The sequence below is a fragment of the Bubalus bubalis genome, chromosome 8, assembly GCF_019923935.1.
Source record: "Bubalus bubalis isolate 160015118507 breed Murrah chromosome 8, NDDB_SH_1, whole genome shotgun sequence".
NCBI lineage: Eukaryota > Metazoa > Chordata > Mammalia > Artiodactyla > Bovidae > Bubalus > Bubalus bubalis.
This window is the reverse complement of record NC_059164.1, coordinates 104,206,205-104,231,593: the sequence shown is the minus strand read 5'-3', so window position 1 is coordinate 104,231,593 and position 25,389 is coordinate 104,206,205. Positions and strand designations below refer to the sequence as shown.

The 25,389-nt window shown below is 46.2% G+C and overlaps 1 long non-coding RNA gene across 2 annotated transcripts in view; it reads right to left on the bottom strand.

The window, feature by feature from the left end:
* Positions 1 to 25,019, bottom strand: part of LOC123334822 — a 34,997-nt gene extending 9,978 nt beyond the window's left edge. The window contains exons 1-2 of one of the 2 annotated variants that reach the window (XR_006552982.2): positions 24,020 to 25,019; positions 21,229 to 21,299 (exon numbers count right to left, since the gene is read on the bottom strand). This is a non-coding gene — a long non-coding RNA (uncharacterized LOC123334822). The remainder of the gene's footprint in view (positions 1 to 21,228; positions 21,300 to 24,019) is intronic. The other variant, XR_006552981.2, reaches the window with a different exon arrangement.
* Between the last annotated feature and the right edge of the window lie 370 nt (positions 25,020 to 25,389).

The following is a 25,389-nucleotide window of genomic DNA, read 5'->3' as shown; positions in this document are numbered from 1 at the left end:
GTACAGATATGAGAGTTGGACCATAAAGAAGGCTGAGCACCAAAGAATTGATACTTTGGCATTCTGGTGCTGGAGAAGACTCTTGAGAGTCCCTTGAACAGCAAAGAGATCCAACCAGTCAATCCTAAAGGAAACCAATCCTGAATATTCATTGGAAGGACTGATGTTGAAGTTGAAGCTACAATACTTTGACCACCTGATGTGATGAGCCGACTCACTGGAAAAGACTCTGATGCTGGGAAAGATTTGGGGCAAGAGAAGGGGACAACAGAAGATGAGATGGTTGGATGGCATCACTGACTCAATGGACATGAGTCTGAGCAAACTCAGGGAGATAGTGAAGGACAGGGAAGCCTGGCGTGCTGCAGTCCATGGGGTCACAGAGTCTGACATGACTTAGTAATTGAACAACAGCAATTGTATACCATACTATACATGTCTTGGACACATTTTGTTAAATATATCTTTCATGTTTTTAGTATTCTTGTAAATGATACTTTTTAAATTTCAATATCAAATTATTTCTAACATATAGAATATATAGAAATACATTTTTAAAATATTCAGCTTAGATTGATCAACTCTTTTCTCCAAATCTCTTCAAAGCTAATTGAAACTTTCCAGTTACAGAATTATTTATTTCAATTACAAATGCTCCTGAAGCACGAAGCCCTGATAATACAGTGAATATTAATTTGATCTGATTGTTTTGCTAACATCAAACTGATAAGCCCTGAGGAAACCAGAACAGGTGTGAGTGGTAACTTTGAAACCCGCTGTACGCTAGGATGGATGGGTTAAAATGGGCTACCAGACTATGAGTCAGCTGTTTCTCAATGAAGCTGGGGAACAAATAAGGCAAAGGTGAAAAAGAGTAAGAGAAAAGATGGGTGGCTAGAGTGGGAAAAGGAAACAGCACTTCCTCTGCCTGGGGGCAGGGGCTGGATCAGATCCTCTCTTCCACTTCTCAGTTCTGTACTTTTCTGCGCAACTTTAACTCTTGATCTCAGCCTCACTGTCCAAAATCACTCAGTACCCCAAGCTGCAGGGAGATAAGCACAAATCCAAAACCCTGCTACTAATTGTGCATGTAATTGCTGAGATTAAGTTCTGTGACTTAAAATTCTCTGACGTTAAGTCTAAAGCTCTCAATTTATGCATGATTTCCACATAGTCTCTTATCTTGAACCTTAAGAAGGATGCTTTAATCCTTCCAGTTTTAAGCCAGGGCATGAAGTTTTCCCTAGTCCGTTGCTTTGGTAGCGCAGCCAGCCTGAATGGACCACCACTAGGTGGCGCTGAAGATCCGGCTGTAGAAGGAGAATCGGGGCTACACAAGGCACACAAGATACTATTTTCCTCTGGGCGTACTGGCTGGCAGGAGGCTGCTATTTTCTTTATTGTCAGAGATCTTAGGGATGTCTTGACTTGAAGCTGACGCACACAGTAGCTCTGAGGTGCTCAGCAGTTTGTAAAGGGGATCTTGGGCTTGGCGGTAGTATTTCCAGAGCTTTATCACAGATCATTAATGTCTGGATCTTTCTGCCTCTTCCTTGCACTTTCCCTTGGTTCCCAAGTCTGGGATGAACCCTGTGTTTCCTCTACTGTTCCTTCAAGCATTTATTGCAAATGCCTGTGTGTCATCCGTATAGCTAGGAATGATGTGGCGTGTGAGATACAAGACTTGAGCTTTTCTTTCCCCTTAGTCTGCTATCAGCACCACGCCCAGGTACTGGGCTTGGGCTTACACTTTAGGCCCTACACTTAGGGGACCAAGTTGCTAGCAGTTGAGCTGTGTTTCCAGGAGGCAGAAGAAGGGAAATATCATGGTTCTTATGTTTACATCCAGCCCATAAACCCCTGCCTCCTCCAACACACACCATCTGCATGGAAACGAGGAGATGATGCATCACTTCTCTGCCCACCCTACCCCCACACCAAGCTGCCCTTTGCACCTTCTTTCTCTCTTTCCTGGAGCTCTTGATATTTAATTAACTCTCATACAATGCAGTCTTTGGGCTTTCATTTTTAAAAAATGCCGGCTGGGAATACATCCATAATGGAATATTTTTCGACAATAAAAAAGAGCTATCAATGAAAAGACATAGAGCAACTTTAAATACAATACTAAGTGAAAAAAGCCAATCTGAAAGGCTACATGCCGTATATGAGTCCAACTCTATGACATCTGGAAGGCAAAGCTAGAAAGACAGTGAAAAGATCAGTGGTTGCTGGGGCTGTGGGGAGATAGGAGATGAATGGGGGTGCACAGGGGACTTGTAGGGCAGTGAAACCATTCTGTGCAACACTGGATATATGCCACTAAGCGTTTGTCAAAGCCTGTGGAATGTACAAAGAATGAGCCCTAACTTAAACTACAGGTTTAGCTCATAATAATGTACTAATATTGGCTTATCAATTGTAACAGATGAATGCAAGTATTTAATAAAAGTGGAAACTGCAGAGGCAGTTGAGGGCTTCTATGGGAACTCTGTACTTTTCAATTTTTCTATAAACCTGAAACTGCTTAAAAATAAAATTGGTTAATTTTTTTTTTAAACCTATTGGGAAAGACTTCATATTTACATAGGGCTTTAACGTTTCTGAATCAATCCATTTGATTCTCACAAGAGCATCACCACAAGATGACAGGGACTGGTACTGTCCTGAGTTTACAGATTTAGGCACTGGCATCAAAGAAACTGAGTGACTTCTCAAGTTCATATTACAGGACAAGGACTGGAATTCAGGTCTTCTTATCCATCCAGTGCTCTTTATTCCAGACACTTGCAAAAAAAGAATTTGGTTACAGTCTTCTGCACTCGCTAGTCATTATACTTTTTTCTCCTAAGTTTCTCAGTGAGCCCAATTTTATAGATACACACTATAAATTATAACTCAAGGCTTCACTCTATGGCTATGTGACACTATTTAGTATGTTTTCAGGTATAAAAGAGCATCTTTAATGCACTTTTTTGTCCCAGCTCTACTCTCTCTCCTCCAGAGTCTTAGAAACTGCTTCCTCTCCACTTTTAGGATAAGTCATTAGAGCAAGAATGAAAGCAGAGAGACCAGATAGAAAAGTCTAGTGTTTTTATAGAATATTGCTCTGAGGGTGTGGGTTTGTCCTTCATACAAACACCAGCTTGCGATGGTTTCTCAGCCTTTCTAGGAGGCTCAGTCTAGAAGGAACCAGCATGAGATGGCTCAGAGCAAGTCCTCAACAGCGACACCTTGTGGTAATGAGAGTAAACTGCAGCAGAAATCAGACGAGATGACTTTTTCTCTCCTCCCGGCTATGGAGATCTTACTGGCTCTTCTTGAGTCTATTTAAACCTCCAGAATCCCAGAAGGGAGTGAAAATTCTCAAAGAGTCACCCGCGTTCAGCTAAGTCATCCTTTAGACACTTGAGCAATGAACTAGTAAAACAAGAGAGATGTGACCACGTTTGTACGCCAAGGTTGCACAGCCGTTGCACTAAGGAATGAAATCTGGAAAGATCCCTTTTCAAAAAGACTGAGGTAGACTAGGACTGTCCATAAAATGACCGGGGCAAAGACGATCAAACAGAGGCTGTCCTTAGCTCACTACGCACTGTCCCGGCCTCAGGAACATGCGTGAAACCTGAATAAATATAGATGTGGTCAGAAAGGGGAAAGACCAGTTTGGAAAGTCAAGAGATCATTGGTGAAATGTCTCTGGAAATTTTTTATAATTTTCCTATAAGAAATTAAGACTGTGGTTTGGGAAACTACAGTAAAAACGATTTAGTTCCACATTTTCTACCCACAGACGGTTGGTTGTTGGGGGGGGGCGTGGTGAGCAAGAGAGGTGCAGCCCCTGTCTTTATGGGTCTCACATTCTGAAGGAAAAGACAGACGTGTTAATAGGAACATGGACCCAGCGGAAAAGACAGGCATCGTGGTGCTAATTTTTTCACGCTTGTCCAACCTGCCTGACCCTTGCTGCTGCTATTCCTCAGAGCTTATCCCCGGGCCCTCCTTATGGGTTGGGTTGTGTTCCCAGAAGGTGCACTGAAGTCCTGATCTCCAGCCCCTCTGAATGTAAGCCTGTTTGGAAGTGGGTTTTGCAGATGGAATTAGTTAAGATGAGGTCATATGGGAACAGCAATGGCCCCTAGTCTAATGGCACTCATGTCCTTCTAAGAAGAGCAGAGAAAGACACACAGGAACTGGAGGGCTCCCTGAAGACACACACACATGTGAGCGGAGGGTGTCTTGTGACCACAGAAGCAGATAGATATTGGAGAGGTGTATCTAAAAGCCACGAAATGCTGGGGATTGCCAGCAAACACTGAAAGCTGCGAGAGGCAAAGAGGTTTCAGAGGCAGGACAGCCCAGATCACATCTTGATTTCTGACTTCTAGTCCCCAGAATTGTGGCGGAATAACTTTATTGCTTTAATCCTCCCAGTTTGTGGAACTTGGTGAAATTAACACAGTCCCCAGGGACTTCCCTGATGGTCCAGTGGTTCCCAAGGCAGGAGACAAGGATTTGATCCCTGGTAAGGCAATGGCAACCCACTCCAGTACTCTTGCCTGGAAACTCCCATGGACGGAGGAGTCTGGTAGGCTGCAGTCCATGGGGTCGCAGAGTCGGACACGACTGAGCGACTTCACTTTCACTTTTCACTTTCATGCATTGGAGAAGGCAATGGCAACTCACTCCAGTGTTCTTGCCTAGAGAATCCCAGGGACGGGGGAGCCTGGTGGGCTGCCGTCTATGGGGTCGCACAGAGTCAGACACGACTGAAGCGACTTAGCAGCAGCAGCAGCAGCAGGGAACTAGATCCCACGTGCTGCAATTAAAGATCTTGCATGCCATGAATAAGACCCAGTGCAGCCAAATAAATCATTTTTTAAAAAAGAAACTAATACAGCTCCCATTTTGCTTCATCCTTACCCCAAGTGTCCTTATTCATTTCAATAGTTTTAAATTAATTTTTACTTTATTTTATTGTGTTAGTTTCTACTACTGTACAGCAAAGTGAATCAAGTATATTTATACATATGTCCCCTCTTTTTTTTATTTCCTTCCCATTTAGGTCACCATGGAGCACTAAATATGGTTCCCTGGGCTACACAGTACTTCTCACTAGTCATCAATTTTATACATAGTATCAATCGTGTATATATGTCAATCCCAATCTCCCAATTCATCCCACCTCCCTTTTCTGTATTTTAAAAACCATCCAGTTGCTGATGATTCCCAAGTTTATCACGAGAATAGTGATTTCAGCTCCATCCCCATGGCAAAGAATAAAAGCCTTATTTCTTCCATTTCCTCCATTTCCACAAACTAGATTTTGTTTTTCATTAACCCAGAGAAGATACTGCTGGGAGAAAAGGGAAATGGGAACAGTGGCCACAAGGCAAAGACAAAAAGCAGCAGACCCTGGCTCTTGAGTGTCCAAAGGCACAGGTTTAAGAGATGCAGTTTTGCAAAGGCAACTTTAACTGTTTATGCTTTGGCTTTCCACACTGACTTAACAACTTAACCCTGAGGTCAAAGGAGACTCCATATAACCCCAGCCTCCCCTTTTAACTCCCAGCCTGAATCACTGTCCTCTGGACACATGTGCTTGAATGTCTCACAAAAGTCTCAAACAAGCAAGTTCAAGACTGAACTTTTCCCTCTAACCGGTTTCTCCCCATCTCCATGGGCACCCTGCTAATCTAAGCTCTTATAGTCCCATCGTGGGCTGCACTGGAAGTAGTCTGATGGCAAACCCTGCTTTTACAGTGGCCTCCATAGATTCTAATTCTCACATAGTGGGAATCGTGTCCTATCTATTCTGGTTAAAAACAACAACAACTTTCTAATGTCCTTCAGTTCAAGCCAATCGCTCAGTCGTGTCCGACTCTTTGCAACCCCATGAATTGCAGCACACCAGGCCTTGCTATCCATCACCAACTCCCGGAGTTTACCCAGACTCATGTCCATCAAGTCGGTGATGCCATCCAGCCGTCTCAATCTCTGTTGTTCCCTTCTCCTCCTGCCTCCAATCCCTCCCAGCATTAGGGTCTTTTCCAATGAGTCAACTCTTCGCATGAGGTGGCCAAAGTATTGGAGTTTCAGCTTCAACATCAGTCCTTCCAATGAACACCCAGGACTGATCTCCTTTAGGATGGACTGGTTGGATCTCCTTGCAGTCCAAGGGACTCTCAAGAGTCTTCTCTAACACCACAATTCAAAAGTGTCAATTCTTCAGTGCTCAGCCTTCTTCACAGTCCAACTCTCACATCCATACATGACCACAGGAAAAACCATAGCCTTGACTAGGCGAACCTTTGTTGGCAAAGTAATGTCTCTGCCTTTTAATATGCTATCTAGGTTGGTCATAACTTTCCTTCCAAGGAGTAAGCGTCTTTTAATTTCATGGCTGCAATTCCCATCTGCAGTGATTTTGGAGCCCAAAAACATAAAGTCTGACACTGTTTCCACTGTTTCCCCATCTATTTCCCATGAAGTGATGGGACCAGATGCCATGATCTTAGTTTTCTGAATGTTGAACTTTAAGCCAACTTTTTCACTCTCCTCTTTCACTTTCATCAAGAGGCTTTTTAGTTCCTTTTCACTTTCTGCCATAAGGGTGGTGTCGTCTGCATATCTGAGGTTATTGATATTTCTTCCTGGCAATCTTGATTCCAGCTTGTGCTTCATCCAGCCCAGCGTTTCTCTGATGTACTCTGCATGTAAGTTAAATAAGCAGGGTGACAATATACAGCCTTGACGTCCTCCTTTTCCTATTTGGAACCAGTCTGTTGTTCCATGTCCTAATCTAAATTCTTATGAGGCCTCAAGGCCCTGTGAAATCTTGCCCCTGCCTGCTTTTCTAATTTTGCCCATCTTCCTCTCCACACTGCTCAGAGCACTCCAGTCACCCTGGCCTTGTTCATTCTTCTCAAACACACCGAACTCTGTCCCACATGACTGCATGCCCCTGGCAGAGGGGATGGTCTATGTAAAGACATGGATGCAGCCAGCTGTCTCTTAGCCTTTAGCCCTTAACTTAAAACCATCTTCTCAAACTATAGAATTCAAGAAAAGCCACAACCCTCTTAGGTTCAGGGCTTGTTTGATTCCCTTGTATTTTAACAAACTCAAACTATGGGAACTTTATGCTTTAGGAAAGTACTCTGTAAAATGCTTTGCCTATGTTCTATGGAATATTCTGCAATTGCCTTTTCATAAGCAGAATAAATTATAATCTCCAACTTCTAGTTAACAAGAATATACTAGACCAATATTTCCTAGTAATCTTATGTCATTTGTGCACGCGTGCTCAACTGTCTCTTTGTGACCCCCATGGACTGTAGCCCACCAGGTTCCTCTGTCCATGGGATTCACCAGGCAAGAATACTGGAGTGGATTGCCATGCCCTTCTCCAGGGGATTTTCCCAAACCAGGGATCAAACCTACATCTCCTGTGTCTCCTGCATCAGAAGACAAATTCTTTACCACAGAGTCACCTATATTCAGGGGTAATTGTTTGATTCAGTAATTGTATTACTATTATCTAGAAAGGGAAATATATCAAAATGGTTTATGGGTAAAAGTTCCCATTTTTACTTAATATTTATCAAGTTTAACTGTGAAGTGAAGTGAAGTGGTCGCTCAGTCGTGTCCAACTCTTTGCGACCCCGTGGACTGTAGCCTACCAGGCTCCTCCGTCCATGGAATTCTCCAGGCAAGAATACTGGAGTGGGTTGCCATTTCCTTCTCCAGGGGATCTTCCCGACCCAGGGATTGAACCCAGGTCTCCCACTGTACTTAGCTGTTATTCAAAGGCTTACATTTACAGTATTAACAATTTTAGTTTTTAAAGATCAAAATCTATATGAATAGCATATAAAAATAAATAAAAACATCTTCTTAAAGAGGCCTTTCCTAGCCCCTGAGTCTACAATAGGTACTCACCCTTCTCTCTCATTATATCCTATTTTTTCCTTTGAGTACTTCTTATAATCTGTTATTATCTCTCACTCATTATTTTTCTTGTTTATTGTCTCTTCTACCTGTTCACTTCCTGCCCAGACTATAGGCTCCTTGAGGACAGGGACCTTCTGTCTTGTTCATCAGATTGTGTTCAGTGATGGGCAGTGTTATGGACTGAATTGTGTTCTTCCAATTTCATATGTTGAAACCCTACCCCTCAGAGGTGACTGAATTTGGAGACAGGGGCTTGTCTTGGCTCAGGCTACTATAATAAAATGGCACAGACTGGGTGGCTTATAAACAACAGAAATTTATTTCTCAGCTCAGGATGCCAGCACAGTTGGGTTCTGATGAGAGCCCTCATCAGGGTTGCAGATCGGTGACTCCTCATTGTATCCTCACATGGCACAGAGAGAACTCTCTGGTCTCTTCTTACAAGGGCACTAATCCCATGAGGGCTCTATCAGAATGACCCAGTGACCTCCCAAATGTTCCACCTCTTAGTAGCATCACAATGGGAATTAGATCTCAACATATGAATTTTGGAGAGAACACAAACATTCAGTCCCTAAGAGGTCTTGAAGGAAGCAATTATGGCTAAGTGAGGCCATAAGGATGGGTTCCTAATCCAATACAATTAGTGTCCTTATAAGAAGAGATCAGGAGATACGTACACACACAAAGGAAAGGCCATGTGACCACAAAGAAAGGAGAGAAGCCTTAAGTGAAACCAAATCTGCCAGCATCTTGCCTTCTGATTTCCAGCCTCCAGAACCGTGAGAAGATGTTTTTTTGTTAAGCCACACTTTGTGGTACTCTGTTATGAAAGTTCTAGCAAACTAATATAGACCCACACTAAACACTCAAAGCTTAAGGGATGAGTGAATTGATAAGTAAAATTTCACAGTTGTGGTTAACTACTAGGAAGGACTAATAAAGGTCGCCGAGAACAAAGAGTAACATCCCTGACCTAGGCTGGGATTATCCGGAGGGCTGGTCTGAGGAAGCGGTGCTGAGGTGGGGACCTGAAGAACTGGTGGCTGTTAGCCAGGCAGATGGAAACAGCATGTGCAAAGGCCCCGGGGTTGAGATGAGCGCAATGTGCTTCAGAATCTGAAAGGCAGAGCTTAGAGGACAAGCAGAGAAGTTCTAGAAGAGGATGGTACGGCAGGACAGAACCAGACAGGAAGAGCCTTTCTGGTGGCATGGAGGAGTTTGGAATAAGGGTAAAAATCACATTAATAAGGAGAGAAATGACAGGATCAGATTTGTGCAGCAACCAGATCAGTCTGGCTGCTCTGTGGAGACTTAATAAGACAGGGTGGGGTGGGGTGGGGGTGGGGATGGATGCAGAGAGACCAGGAGTCCATAGGAGGCAAAGTGGAAACAGTGGTGTGAACTAGAGTGATGGAAGCAGAGGTGAGCGGGCAATTCCAAAAGATACTGAGAAAGATGTGCAGAAAACAAAAAGACCAGGTGCTTGCTCTCAAAAACCATACTTTTCCTGAGGACAGAAAGCCATGCAGAAGGTAGGAATGGTAGTAATAAAGGAGGGTATAAATAAGAAGAGGAAGGAATAGAAACTGGTCTAACGGGATCCTAAAAGTATTAAAAATGGAGTTCTGAGAAGAGAGATTGTAAGAAGGGGAAAATCAAGATTCCCCTGCCTAATACTGTTGGTCTGATTATCTCACAAAATCCCCCTTGTAACACAGAAGCCCCAACATGCATCAGTTCATTACTGGAAACAAGCATATTTTGCATTAATAGTTTTGGCTTTTAGCCCATCTTCATGCCATTTTCGATCTGATTTTTTACACTTGGCAGATTGCACTCTTGGTTGCCTTTTAATTATTGGCTTCCTGTTCTTTATCTTCAGCCCCTGACTAGCAACCTAATTATAACAACTGCCCAAGACTCAGAACTGAACAGGGCATAATAAAAATCTGCCATAATGAAAATGCTTAAATTAAATAAAAACCCCCTAACAAATAGCAGAGCATGCTGGAATGGATTGTATGAGTCACCGGCTGTATGAATGATTTATTTTAGAAGTTATATCGGCTGAAGAAGATCATATTTTGATCTCAACATTCAATCCTCAGGCTTGTCCTAATACACCCATCACAGAGCCTCTGAACGAAAAAGCCACACGCAGAGATTATTAATCTATAAATAACACTTTAACGGTCCATTGGTATTTATGACTGTTTTTAAAAATATTTGCTAGTGGCTTTCATGCTTGTTGCATATTTCTTTTCAGTGTCCCATATTTGTTTGTAACTCTGTGTGTATGTGTGTGTTGTGTTGCAAACTTGCAAAAATAGCCACATTGTGGTATAGATGCCAGAAGCTGCTTCCCTTTCTTATTTTAAAGAAGAGTAAGAAAAAAGCCTTAGAAAACATTGAAGAAAATCCCAATTTTGTGACTTGAGAATGCAGAATGGTTTTATGGATAGAAAACTAGAGTGCTCAGTCATGTCCGAGTCTCTATGGCCCCATGGACTGGAGCCCGCAAAGCTCCCCCATCCATGGAATTTTCCGGGCAAGGATACTGGAGTGGGTTGCTACTTCCCCTCCTCCAAGGGCTCTTTCCAACTTAAAGATTGAACCCACAAACCCACTTCTCTTGCATCTCCTTCATTGGCAGGTAGATTCTTTACCACTAGTGCTACCTGGGAAGGTATGTTCTAAATTCTATTCCCCCTTTACCACATGGCACAAAGGAATCACATACCATCGGGCACTTCACAAAAGAGGAGATCTGAATGGCTAATAACAACATGAAAGCAATATCCGACCTCCTCAATAGAGAAATGCAAATGGAAATAAAAATGAGATGCCTTAACAAAATGGCTATAATTGAAAGGACTGATTGATGAAGCACTAACAAAGACCTGGAGCAACGGGAGCACTCATATATCCCTGGTGGGAGGACAATAGTCACAACCATATTGGAAAACTGTTTGACCGTGTCTAGAAAAGATGAACATGGACGTACACAATGACTCTGCTTATAAGAACGAACATCATCATATTATTTTCCATTGCTGCCATAATGAATGACCACAAGCTTCAGTTCAGTTCAGTTGCTCAGTCGTGTCCGACTCTTTGCGACCCCATGAATCGCAGCATGCCAGGCCTCCCTGTCCATCACCAACTCCCGGAGTTCACTCAGACTTATGTCCATCGAGTCGGTGATGCCATCTAGCCATCTCATCCTCTGTCATCCCCTTCTCCTCCTGCCCCCAATCCCTCCCAGCATCAGAGTCTTTTCTAATGAGTCAACTCTTCTCATGAGGTGGCCAAAGTACTGGAGTTTCAGCTTCAGCATCATTCCCTCCAAAGAAATCCCAGGGCTGATCTCCTTCAGAATGGACTGGTTGGATCTCCTTGGAGTCCAAGGGGCTCTCAGGAATCTTCTCCAACACCACAGTCCAAAAGCATCAATTCTTCCACAAGCTTAGTGGAACAAAACAACACATTTTCTATCTTATGGTTCTCCAGTTTAGAAGTTCAAAACGGAGGGCTCCTAGGTTAAAATCAAGGTGTTGGCAAGGCTGTGTTCTTCCTGGAGATTCTAGGGAAGAATCCTTTTCCTTGATCACTTCAGCTTCAGGAGGCTACTCACAGTCCTTGGCTGATGGTCAAAGAGCCAGCAAGAGTGGGTGGCTCTCACAATGAATCACCCTGATCTCCTTTTCTGCCCCTGCCTACTTCCACATTTTAAGGACACTAGTGATTACAGTGGACCCAGCCAGATCATCAGGATAATCTTCCTATCTCAAGGTCAGTTGTACTTCCTAATTCCATTTGCTACCCTAATTCCACTTTGCCATAAAATGTAACATATCCGTAGGTTCTGGGGATCGGGATGTATAACTGAGTCACTTGACTGTATAACAGAGGTTGGCACAACATTGTACATCAACTATACTTCAATGAAAAATAAGTGAAAATAAATAGTATATCTTGGAGGTATTATTTTTAAAAAGGATGGTATCTTTACAGACCATTAATCTGTCTACCACAAGGACTAACATAAATGCATATACACATGTCCAAGAAGGCTTAGAGCAGTAGTGTCTTTATTGGTCAAAAGGTGGAGACAAGGCAAATGTCTATCAATGGTAGAATAGATTATTATGTATTATATATTATAGTATATTCATAAAACAGAATCCTTTACAGTAAGGAAATACATTAGTTGCAGCTTCATACTACAGCTTAAATGGACCTCACACATATGTTGAGCCAGAAGCCAGACGCAAAGCACGTATGGCAGGATTTTATTTATATAAAGTTTAAAAACAGGCAAATGTGTCAATTATACCTCAGTAAAGCTAGGGGGGAAAAAAATCTCAGGCAAATGTGGTGCTGGAGTCCAAGTAGTGGTTACTTTTAGGGAGGAAGAAGAAAGGTGAGCAGGGCTTCCCAGGTGCATTAGTGGTAAAGAACCTGCCTGCCCATGCAGGAGACTTAAGAGACTCGGGTTTGATCCCTGGGTCAGGAAGATCCCCTGGTGGAGGAAATGGCAACCCACTCCAGTATTCTTGCCTGGAGAGTCCCATGGACAGGGGAGCCTGGTGGGCTATGATCCACAGGGTTGCAAACAGTCAGACAAGACTGAAGCAACTCAGCACGCATGCACAAGAAAGGTGATGACGGGAGGAGAACTAGGGCTTCCGCACGCTTCTAGGTTTTGTCTGACCTGAGTGGTTACATGGTTGTGTTCACTTTATGAAACTTCGCTGAGCTATATGTGTTAGATTTGGGCACTTTTCATATCTGTGACACACTTCAATAAAGAGGTTTTTACAATGACATGCCTATGTTACCCTTCCTTATTAAATCTTTTATACCTACTGGTCTCACGTCATGGGGCAGCCCTGTGGAGAGGTCCACATGACTGAAGATGGAGGCATAGCTTCCAAGGCCTGTGAACAACCACACAAGTGAGCTTTGAAGAGACCCTTTGAGCCTTCGGATGAGGCTGCAGCCCAGACCAACACTTTGAGCACAGCCTGTGAGACCCTGAGCCAGAGACACCAGCTAAACCACTCCCAGATGCCTGACCCACAGGAATCGTGAGACAACAGATGTTCGCTCTTTTAAATCACTAAGCACTGGGGGTGATTTGATTAGCAACAGGTCACTAATATGGGAACCACCTAGTGCTGCTTCGCATCAGCAGAGATTTGTAGCAGAGGCTTGGCCTGTGCAGTCCACATACCCAAGTGAAAGCATAAGTGCAGCTCTGGAAAGTCAGCTCGTAAAAGCAGTGCCTCCCCATGGAGTTCAGGGACAGGCACAGAGTGCAACCCAGGTTAACTGAGCAAACAGCATGCAGAGGACAGAAAACAGTGACGGTGCGTCCGAATGGCTAAGCCTGCTGCTGCTGCTGCTGCTAAGTCACTTCAGTCATGTCCGACTCTTTGCAACCCCATAGACGGCGGCCCACCAGGCTCCCCCGTCCCTGGGATTCTCCAGGCAAGAACACTGGAGTGGAGGTGCCATTGCCTTCTCCAAATGGCTGAGCCTAGACATCTTGTAACAAACTCTTGGTAAAGAGACCAAGCTCCCTTTGGCTGATATTCCTACACACTTCAGACGTGTGGTCCAGGGCATAGATTCCTTTCCTGCAAGACTTCAGATGAACCCTTCTTTTCCTCCAAGTATGGCAACCAGTGGTTCCCAGATCCTTCTCAACCCCTAGGATGGTTACCCGAGCAGCTGTGCTGAGAAATGCTTCCAGGCAATGGAAACAAGGGAGTCCTGTGAAGTCACATCTCCCTGACCTGCTCCAGGCCTGGCCTCTCAGCCAAGTGACCAAGCTCTGCCACTGGCTGCACATCTTCTCAGCTGCCCCCTCCATGACCCAGTGTGCGGGAGTGTGCCTCCTCCTCCAGGGAGCCTTGCTGAGAGACTCTGTGGTCATCCATCACTGAGTGTGGTCACACGCTTTCCCAAGCGTGTCTCCAAACTCTCCACTATGTATCACAGCGCCCCAGTGAGGTCGCGGGCTGTCGAAGAAACAGAACTTGTCTCACACATCCTCTGTAGCATCACACACGAAGGCAGGTTAGTCATACATGCCCTTGAACTCATGTGGGGAGCCACAGAGATACATATGTGCAGAGATACGTGTGTGAAGAGATATGCATATTTCTACGTTTGCACAATGTGCCAAGAACATGTAGTGTTTTTATTTCCTGCAACTGATCTGCTCTTTACCATCAACCCCGATCCCACTGGGTATCTATGAAGAGGAACAAAATTAAAACTTGATCCACCTACAGTTTCACAGTTTATTCTGCATACAATGGTCTGGGTTGTCTTTGATTCACTCAGGCTGTTTGTAGGGTGAAGCTCAGTGGTTACTTCAATCCTAGTTCCTTTCAGGGATGCAGTGTGGAAAGGTAGAGAGTCTTTTCAGGGCCATATGGTAGCAGAGATGTTCAGAAATATTTATCAAGTTCCTACTATGTCCCAAGACTATGTTCTCGGTGCTACATAGACAGTGCTGGACAAAGTCCCTGCCCTCTGGCCTCATGGACCTTACGATCATGATTTATTATATAACAGACAATAAATAGACTCATGATACATAATACATCAGCGGGGAGAGTTGATATGGGGGCTGCAGAGGCAGGTAAGGGAAACAGAGAGTGATGGGCGGGGCTCTTCTTTCCCATGGGGTGGCCAAGGGAGGCCCGACTAAAAAGAAGACATTTGAAGCTAAGTCCTGAAGAAGGTTGGGGATGGGGTTAGGGGTGAAGATTATGGGGGTGGGGCCTTCCAGGTAGGCAGAATGACGAAGGCAAAGCCTGGCAGCATGAGCGGGTATGACATGGAGGAAGAAGAGGAGGGACGAGAGGAAGCGAGGGCGAGAGGCAGCCAGATTGTGGCGGACCTGGTAGACTGGAGGAGGCGTTGTGCTCTTACTGTGAGATGAGTAGCCTTTGGAGAATTTTGAGCAGAGGAGTAACATGCATTTTAAAAGTCCCATTAAAAGCTGCTGGTGGGAAGTAGGCTATAGGAGAGCAAGAATGGGTGAAGAGAAGTGGGTTGGGAGGCAACTGCAAAAATCCTGGTGAAAGATGACAGGGGCGTTAAGCAGGGTCATAGAACCAATAGGATGAGAGATAAAGAAGTCAAGAATGCTGTTGGTTGACTGGCATTTCCATGTGGAAGAAGAGAAGGCTGAAGGGGAGGTTTCTGGAAGGGAGAGGAAAGCATGGACTTCAATTTGGAGATCTTTATTGTTCCAGTAGTCATGTATGGATGTGAGACTTGGACTATAAAGAAAGCTGAGCGCCCAAGAATTGATGCTTTTGAATTGTGGTGTTGGAAAAGACTCTTGAGAGTCTCTTGGACTGCAAGGAGATCCAACCCGTCCATCCTAAAGGAAATCAGTCCTGAATATTCAATGGAAGGACTGATGCTCATGCTGAAGCTGAAACTCCAATACTTCAGCCACCTGATGCAAAGAGCTGACTCATTTGGAAAAGACCCTGATGCTGGGAAAGATTGAAGGCAGGAGGAGAAGGGGACGATAGAGGATGAGATGGTTGGATGGCATCACTGACTCGATGGACATGAGTTTGAGTAAACTCCAGGAGTTGGTGATGGACAGGGAGGCCTGGCGTGCTGCAGTCCATGGGGTTGCAAAGAGTCAGACACGACTGAGTGACTGAACTGAACTGATTGTTCAAGGGGAAGTGCTGAGGAAGGAGCTGCCTTTGAAGGTCTGAGTTCCGGGAAAAGCTAGGACTGGAGACATATGATGGAGATTTGTGCTGCATGGGGAGTGCTGTGATACTGGATGATATCAGTAGAGGAGCTGAATATGGAGAGGAATTTCAGAGCTTGGAGATAATGAGGAATTTGCAAAGGGGGCTGAGAACAAGGATAGGTCCCAGCTGCTTGCCCTGGTCTCAATATCTCCACCCAGGGCAGTGTCTTCTGCCCACCCCAAGCTTCCATGTGCCCCCAGCACTCTCTGCATCCCACCCCCTACCCCCCAGACAGGGAGGAACTTTCGGATTCTCCACTCTTACTGAGCCGGCCAAGGGGACCCAGAGTGCTGCCTCAGGGTCCTTCATCACAGCCACTCCCTCAGCCAGTACCTTCCCACTGCTCTTCCGTCATCTCGGACAGGTGGGCCTTCAACTGGGAACAGCTGTTCTCCTCTAAGGTGTTTCCAGAGACTTGTGCTGCAAGACCGCCCTTCACTTTAACTGTCTCAGCTCACCCGTAATTACCTGTTTCCCTCCTCAGACACTTAGACACATACACCCAGACACACACACACCTTCTTCTCTTTCCATAAACCCTAGCTTTTAAGACCAAGCTCTTGACAAAGAAGCCAAGGTGGTGAGATTTCACACCCAAAGAGAATCAGTGCCTCTCAGTTCTACCCGCCTCCTCCTTTCCTGAGGCAGTACACCCCCCGACTCAGACTAGGAGGGAGACCGCTGCAAATAATACCATTTAAAAGAAAAATGAAAATAAGTCCTTTTAATACTTTAAAAAGAGGATTCTGTTCTCAACCCAACCATCTACCTGCAGATAACAATTCTCCCTTTCCCTTTCATTCCCTACACACCAGAAAGAGGAAGACCTATTTTTAAATTTTTCTTTTTTTCTTTTTACTTTTTGGCCATGCCATGCTGCATGTGGGATCCTAGTTCCCCAATCAGGGATCGAAACCATGCCCCTTGCATTGGAAGCACAGAGTCTTAATCATTGGACAGCCAGGGAAGTCCTAAGGGAGATCTGAATGTGAATGGAAAACTTTTAATGAGGCATTAGTAGGCAGGGTTGAATCAGCAGAGACTCAGAGCTGGGAAGTCAGGGCAGTCCACCTCCCTGGTCTTTTCCAGGTTGGGAATGATTTGGGAGGGGGAGGGGCATTTTTTAACAAGCGAGTTCCCTGCCCCTGGGGTCAAGTTCAGAGCCCTGCAGAGCTTAGTTCTGTGGCCAGTGAGGGAAGCTACAGGAGGAGTTGCTATTGAACCCAGGGAAGCTTTAGCGCATTGATTTTTTCCCCCTTTTATTTTTTTCTAGACACTATGGTTTGTGATTGAGTGGGGAGGTTGGGGAGGAGAGCCAAGGCTTTTAAAGGTGCCAATACTCCAGCAGGAAATAAGGAATAGTGGCTGCTAAAAGAGCCTGGATTCTCCGTTCGGCAATTCTGTGCCTCATTTTTCTTCTCCTCTTTCTGCTTTCATGGATGACCCTGCCAGTCAGCAAAGTGACTAAAAGCTTTGGTGAAGCGCAGAGCAGGCTGGGAGGAGGATGCAGAGGGGAAGTCAGGAGGCCGGTCCTGAGTCTGGCTGATGATCCGTTACTGAGCCCACCACCACCCCGGGGCCTGGCTCCCTTCCTTCGCCTGCTCTTTCATGCTGACATCCGTCAAACATTAATGGAGTGTCTGCTGTGTGCCAGGCACTCTGCATGCAGCTGTGACAGCAAAGACACTGTCCTGCCCTCAGGGGGCTTACACACTAGGAAGGCAGGTAACAGTCAAGAAATGGTAAGAAATGAATATGCACCTACAGGTAATGATAAACGCCGCCAAGGGAAACAACGGCACGCTGTGGAAGAGATTCACCACATAGATGGCGGTCAGGGAAGGTTTCTCTGAGAGGTGACGTTTAAGCAGGACCAGGAAAAGGACATCGAATGGAGGTGAGCCGCAGGTCACGCCCACGAGGACAGTGTACCAAGGAAACCAAGAGGTGATGAGGAAAAGAGCTCAGGCTGACCCCTCAGATCTGGGACAGATTTAGGAGCTGCTTTCTACATTTTTTTCATTAAGCTTGTTCACTTACTTGGCAGCATCAGCCCCTAAGGTCTCTTCTATTGAGAAAAATACAGTGCCTGGAAGTTTCCTGCCCTGGACAGAACCACGTGAAGCTGCATAGTAGTACAAGTCTGCTATTTTTGGAAAAAAAATTAAATCTTTCTAAATTAAAAGAGAGACTTCCCCAGTGGTTCAGTGGCTCAGGTTCCATGTTCCCAACACAGACAGTCTGGGTTCAATCCCTGGTCAGAGAACTAGACCTCGAGTGCTGCAACTAAAAGATCCCATGTACTGCAACTGAGGCCTGGGACAGCCAAATAAATATATATTTTTGATTAATTAAAATAATTTGTGAACGACATTATAATTAGGATCTAAAATATTTCTTAAAAGAAGCAGAAATAGTTACGAAATTAACTCTCTACATTTTTACTCAGGGAAAGCCTCAGATCCTTTGATGGAAAATTGGAAATCAAGCATGCCCCAAAATCTTTCTAATACAGTAATAATATTCCCGCTGGTAGACTGATCAATTACCAACAAAGATCATTAAAGGCAAGTTGTATGTCAGTGACTATGGTTACAAATATTCTTCCCTGTGTTTTCTCCCTATTATCCATCCTCCATGCCCATTTACTCGCAAACATTTACTAAACATCTACTAAATGCTGGGGACCATTCTTGATGCAGCCTGGGAGAATAGAACAAAACAAACTAAGTCCCTCTTCTCATGAAGCTTATCTTTTGCTAGGGAAAGTGAAAGTGTTACTCATTCAGTCGTGTCCAACTCTTTGCTACCCCATGGACCGTAGCCCACCAGGCTCCTTTGTCCATGGGATTCTCCAGGCAAGAATACTGGAGTGGGTCGCCAGTCCTTTCTCCAGAGGATTTTCTGACCCAGCGATCGAACCCAGGTGTCCTGCATTGCAGGCAGATTCTTTACCGTCTGAGCCGGGGTAAACCCTTTTTGCAAACAAATTAACATGCAATGTGTCTGTTAGCCGCTGATGATAAAAAGATAAAGCAAACAGAGATAGAGATAGTGATTCCTGGGGGTCAGAGTTCCTACTTTGTATGTATGTTAGAGATGATATTTGAGCAGAGACCCGAAGGACTCGAGGGAGAGTATTCCAGGCAGAAGAAACAATATGCAAAGTTTCTGGGTGGTGGGAGATCTGATGTGTTCTAAAGACAAGAAGCTGGTGCAGCTGAAGTGGAGAGAGAGGTATCTTAGTTTGCATATTCCCTGAGACAAGGACTTGGGCAGAAGCAGTTTCTTCTGGAAGTGGTCTGAGGAAGCACTAAGAGAGAGTGCCAGGGAGAGAGAAGGAAGGAAAGCTAACACTGAGGCATTAATAAGTGGGTTACTGGGACTACCCTGATGGTCCAGAGGCTAAGACTCTGAGCTTCCAATTCAGGGGGCCCAGGTTCCATCCCTGGTCAGGAAACTAGATCACATAAGAAAAGATCCTGCACATTGCAACAAAGATCAAAGATCCCACATGCCTCAACTAAAAGCTGGTGCAGCCAAATAAATAAAAATAAATATTTTTAAAAAAATAAGTGGGTTACCATTGTGAGCTACTGAGGCTCAGTCCTGCTAGGGACCTCTGAGAGAATACATGAAACATGCCTCAGAACTACCCCACTGACCAACCAGTCAGTAAACAGTATTCTCCAACTCCTGCCTCACTGCTGAAGATGGCTTCTGGAAGCTTCCCTGGAGGCTACAGAATACATCCAGGTGGGTGCAGAAAGGCCACTGGGGTGCAGGGCAGGGTCTATGGGCGACCTTGGGGGCAAGCCAGGGGTGTGGGCAGGGCACCGGCTCTGTCTGCTGGTGAGAGCGTGGGAGTAGATGAGATCAGAGAGGAGGTGTGGCCCAGTAAGGTCTCGCTAAGAACTTTGGACTTCATTTTCAGCAAGACGGTAAGCATTTGGAGAATTTAGTCAACATGATCTGTTTCCATTTCTAAATAAAAATATGGTGATGGCTGTGGGGAGAACAGACAGTAGAGGAGTGAGGCTGGAAGCAAGGAGACCAGTTAGGAGGCCTTTGCAATAACATAGGCAAGGAATCATGGCAGTGTGACCCAGGCTGTTAGCAGCCAGACGGCAAGAGGCAGCTGATTTCTCTATGTATTTAGAAGGAAGAGCACACAGAATTTGCCAATCGATCAGCTGTGGGGCAGGAGAGGTAGAGAGGAGTTGGGACTAAAACGGGAGAGGAGAGGAGAGGTTTATTGAGATGGGGTGGGGTTAGGGAGGAGCGCTCTCGGACCTGCTCTATTTGGAATGTCTCTGAGTGGAGAGGTGGGCCAGGCATCAGGATATGTACACCCAGAACTTAACTCCTGCCCACATGACCCACAGTTTTGGCCACTGCCCCCTGGCCAGCCCAGTGTCTGCTCTGTCTTGGCGTGACGCTGCACGACGTCTCTAAATCTGAGCACTACCTTCCTTACCCAACACATCTGAGCAGGTTCAATGTCTCCTTGGCTCTCATACGACTCCCCTCCCTACTCCTAAATCAAAGGATGATCGGGCAATTAGAATGTGTCCTATGGGCCAGGCGCCCTCCTTCCCTCCCTCCCCGCCGTGGCCAATGCCATGCTCCCCATGTTCCCTTACACGCTGCTGGTCTGGTCCCTCCCTGCTTCCCCATCCCAGGAGATGCCCCCCAGCCACAGGCCCCCTGCTGAGGGGGACCCCCAGCACCCACCAGGTACAGGTGAGGTCTGTCCAATGTCGACAGTGCAGCAGTGGCAGCCCCACCCACAGCCATGAGCTTCCTCTTGGGGGGCTAAGGGAGTGCCTGTGAGCTCTCAGCCACTTCCCTCCCAGCCCTGGTGAGCTCCAAGTTGGTGATGGCTGGGTAGGGGAGTATGGAGTAAAGTCCCATAAAAGACCCCACATGCCCCAACAGAGATCAAGGATCCTGTGTGCTGCAATTAAAACCTGGCACAGTCAAATAAATAAATAAAAATTTTTTTTATAAATAAATAAATAAAAACAAACTTTTTTAAAAAAAAAATGAGTTGGTAAAAACTGATGTTGGAGAAGACTCTTGAGAATCCCTTGGACTGCAAAGAGATCCAACCAGTCCATCCTAAAGGAGATCAGTCCTGAGTGTTCATTGGAAGGACTGATGTTAAAGCTGAAACTCCAGTACTTTGGCCACCTGATGCAAAGAGCTTACTCAGGCCCTGATGCTGGGAAAAATTGAAGGTGGGAGAAAAAGGGGACGACAGAGGAGGAGATGGTTGGATGGCATCACCGACTCAATGGACATGACTTTGGGTGAACTCCAGGAGGTGGTGATGGACAGGGAAGCCTGGTGTGCTGCAGTCCATGGGGTCGCAAAGAGTCGGACACGACTGAGCAACTGAACTGAACAGAACTGATGTGCTCTTAAAAAAAAAAAAAACAAACCCAAAACAACAACAACAAAAAACCCCTACCTCCAAGGGCTTTCTTTGTTCCTTGTCCTGCTCACCAAGCAAGCCTCTGAGGATCAAGTTTCTCATGTGCCCTGGGATGTGGAATAGAGATTTTGTATCAGTGCAAACAAGTTACTTTCTCCCTAGGAAGACATACCAATGCTAGCTTATGAAGTAAATAATCTCTAAAGCTCAGTATCTCAACACACTACAGGTTAACTTCTTGCCCACACCACAGTCCACACTGTGAGTCTGGCATCTCTGCTGATGGCCCTCTTCCACATGGTGACTCAGGCTCCCAGATTGTGTACTGCAGAGTCCCTCCCTTCCAGCACTTGGGACACTCTATGGCCAGGTCTGGAAGTGGCAGATGTCACTTTTGTCCATGTTCCATTGGCTGGAACTCAATCCCACGGTTCCACCTAAGAGCAAGTAAGGAGGCTGGGGCATCCGGTCTCCCACGTGCCCAGGAAGAAGCAACAGGATTGGCGAGCCTCTCTCCAGCCCCTGACACAAAAGCTTTACCCCTCCTAGTGATGAATACTGGTACTTTGGTTTCGTCCTTGCTTTTGTTTATTCACTTAGTCATGTCTGACTTTTTGCGACCCTATGAACTGTAGCCTGCCAGGCTCCTTTGTCCTTGGGATTTCCCAGGTAAGAATACTGGAGTGGGTTGCCATTTCCTTCTCCAGGGGATCTTCCCAACCCAGGGATCAAACCCCTGTTGCAGGTGGATTCTTTACCACTGAGCCACTGGGAAGCCCTATTCTCTCATGACGGTTACAGTGTGACTCAACTTTGCCACACGTGATTGCTCCCAAAAGACTGAGTTTCTGAATCAGCAAAATTGAGGACCAAGCCATGCAGACCCAAAGCACAGTCAACCCTGGAAGTGCCTTCAACCACATCTCGTTTGGAACAACACTCGCCACCTGAGTCATCACAAAAGCCCAAGTACATTACCTATGCTCTGTTTAACATGTCAATGAAGTGTGTCCTTAATTTACTTATTTCTAGGATCTCTGCCTCATTCCTCAGTAGGCCCTGGAATGCTACCCATGGCGAGGGAAGGAGCTGAGGAAAGTGATTCAAAAAGGAAAGAGGCAGGGACTTCCCTGGTGGTCCAGTGGTTAAGAATCCACCCGCCCATTCAGGGGACACGAGTTCAATCCTTAGTCTGGGAAGATTCCACATACTGTGAGGCAACTAAGGCTGAGCACAACTAGTGAGCCCACGGGCTGAGACTACTGAAGCAGGCATACCTAAGGGCTGTGCTCCACAACAAGAGAAGCCACCTCAGTGAGAAGCCTGAACACCCCAACCAGAGAGTAGCCCTGGCTCACCGCAGCTAGAGAAAGGGCGGGGCACAGCAGTGAAGACCCAGCAAGCCAAAAATAAATAATTAATTGGGAGAAAAAGGAAAGAGGCCTCAGAGAAAGGTCCATCTAGTCAAGGCTATGGTTTTTCCTGTGGTCATGTATGGATGTGAGAGTTGGACTATAAAGAAAGCTGAGTGCCGAAGAATTGATGCTTTTGAACTGTGGTGTTGGAGAAGACTCTTGAGAGTCCCGTGGACTGCAAGGAGATCCAACCAGTCCATCCTAAAGGAAATCAGTCCTGGGTGTTCATTGGAAGGACTGATGTTGAAGCTGAAACTCCAGTACTTTAGCCACCTAATGCAAAGAACTGACTCATTTGAAAAGACCCTGATGCTGGGAAAGATTGAAGGCAGGAGGAGAAGGGGATGACAGAGAATGAGATGGCTGGATTGCATCACCGACTCAATGGGCATGAGTTTGAGTAAACTCCAGGAGCTGGTGATGGACAGGGAGGCCTGGCATGCTGCAGTCCATGGAGGTGCAGAGAGTCAGACACGACTAGACGACTGAACTGAACTCAGAGAAAGGGTGGGAAGATGAAGGCAGGAAGTAAGCTAAACAGTGATGATAAAAACCTGTACTGATCTTATGGACTCTGTGAGAGGGAGAGGGTGGGAAGATTTGGGAGAATGGCATTGAAACATGTAAAATATCATGTATGAAATGAGTTGCCAGTCCAGGTTCGATGCACGATACTGGATGCTTGGGGCTGGTGCACTGGGACAACCCAGAGGGATGAAATGGGGAGGGAGGAGGGAGGAGGGTTCAGGATGGGGAACACATGTATACCTGTGGTGGATTCATTTTGATATTTGGCAAAACTAATACAGTTATGTAAAGTTTAAAAATAAAATAAAAATTAAAAAAAAAAAACAAAAAAACCTGTACCGAGAAAGAGGAAGGGAAGTCAGAGGTGAAAGTCAGCTCGGAAGAAAAGGGGCGGCGGAGGGGTGTTGTGAACCACGGAAAGGATGAGAACTCCAGAGAGCTGGGAAATATGGGTGGAAGGAGGGAAGGGCGCCTTTAAGAACCCCCAGGGGCCAGCAGCCAGGGAACTGAGCGGAGCTGTTACTACGGTGCAGTTCGGCTCATTGGGCTCCAGGGAGCCTGAGCAGCCCCACTGGGAGCAGGAGCGGGAGCAGGAAGAGGTGGGGGGAGGTGCAGGGAAGAAAGGACCAGAGGAAAGGCAGGGATGCGCAAGAGGGAGGGGGAAAGCTGCCACTGCAGGAAAGAAGTCAGTCCCCTTGTGCTTGGCATGCTAGGTTTTTACCTCCTGCAGACACACTCAAAGCTCCCACTTCTCAGTCGCAGTCTGAAATAAGCACACGTGCCCACCAAGAGGCCAAGGGAGTGGGCGCCTTCCACCCATCCGAGCTGCCGCGCCGGGGGTGGGGGTGGAGGTGGGGGGATGGGGGGGATGGGGGGGCCCTTACCTGGAGCACGTGGTCGCACCTGGTCGCTTCTCGCCAGGAGTGCAGACTGCTTCCTGGACTTCCTCCTGCTCCGCGGGAGAATTTCAGGGCTGGGACCTGAGGCCAGGAAGTGTGAAGCTGCAAAGAGGGTGTGGGGGTGCAGGGGGCGGGTAATTACGGTAGTCAAAGGGTCTACCGCCCCAGGCGCAGCAACAGCCACGGAATCAGCCACAAAGGATCAAACTGGCCCCTCTTTCTGAGCTTCTTTGAACACTGGCCTCTGTCTTCTGATTGCTAGTATCTTTCAGATGGCTGGCGTTTAGCAGCTAGAGCATGCACAGAAGAGGGGGGGTCAACGCCAGGTACAGGTGGGCAGGGCAGGTCTCGGAGTTTCCCCGCTCAGGACAATTTCTCACAGCTGGGCCTTCCCTCATGTGGCCAGTTCACTATCTCACTCCATCAGATCTGCTTCCATTTTTTTTTTCTCCCTCTCTCCCCTTCTGTTTTCTCTTTTGTGTTTCCTGTCTCTTCCTTTTCTTCATTCTAGGCCACACCTGAGATTTCTGGTGGATGTTACTGAATCTACAGGGCACATCATTAGAGAGCACCCCAAGGCCACCTCAAATGAAGGTTTCTTTCCTCAGGCATCTTGGGGAACTTTCTTCCATTTCCACTAAGCTGCCTCACTGGCAAACTCCACCCAGGCCTGCCAGTTAAAATGCACGAGTGACTTTACGGCTGTTTAAGTAATGGAAAGGAACAACTGAGATACACGCTGCAGTCTTAAAGTAATAGAGTTGAGGCTACAAGCCACCTAGGAATCCCACCTCATCACTTCAGTTACATCTGAACAGTGTTGAAAAGGGTGCCATCTTATTTCAATTATCTCCACACGGATTAATGCCCTTTCTAGGAATCCATTATCATCTCTTGGGTCCTTTTGGTGAGATTCACTGGATCTGGGAGGGCTTCCCCGGTGGCTCAATGGTAAAGGATCTACCTGCAATGCAGAAGATGCAGGAGACTCGGGTTTGATCCCTGGGTTGGGAAGATCCCCTGGAGGAGGGCATGGCAACGCACTCCAGTATCCTTGCCTGGAGAATCCCATGGACAGAGGAGCCTGGCAGGCTATAGTCCATAGGGTCGCACAAGAGTCCAATTTGACTGAAGCGACCGAGCACGCACCCGCTGGCTCTGGGGAAAGGAGGTGACCGGTTGCTGTTTCTCCGGCCTGCCTCTCCAAGGCTTCAAAACCAAGGCCTGTAGTTCTCCAGGCTGCCTGGGACTACCACACAGGTTTGTGTCCCATTCTTACAGCTCTGCTAAGTTCTCCCTCTCTTTCTTCAGGTCCTTGCTCCTAGCGTCCCTAGCCCTCCCTTTGCTCTGATTCA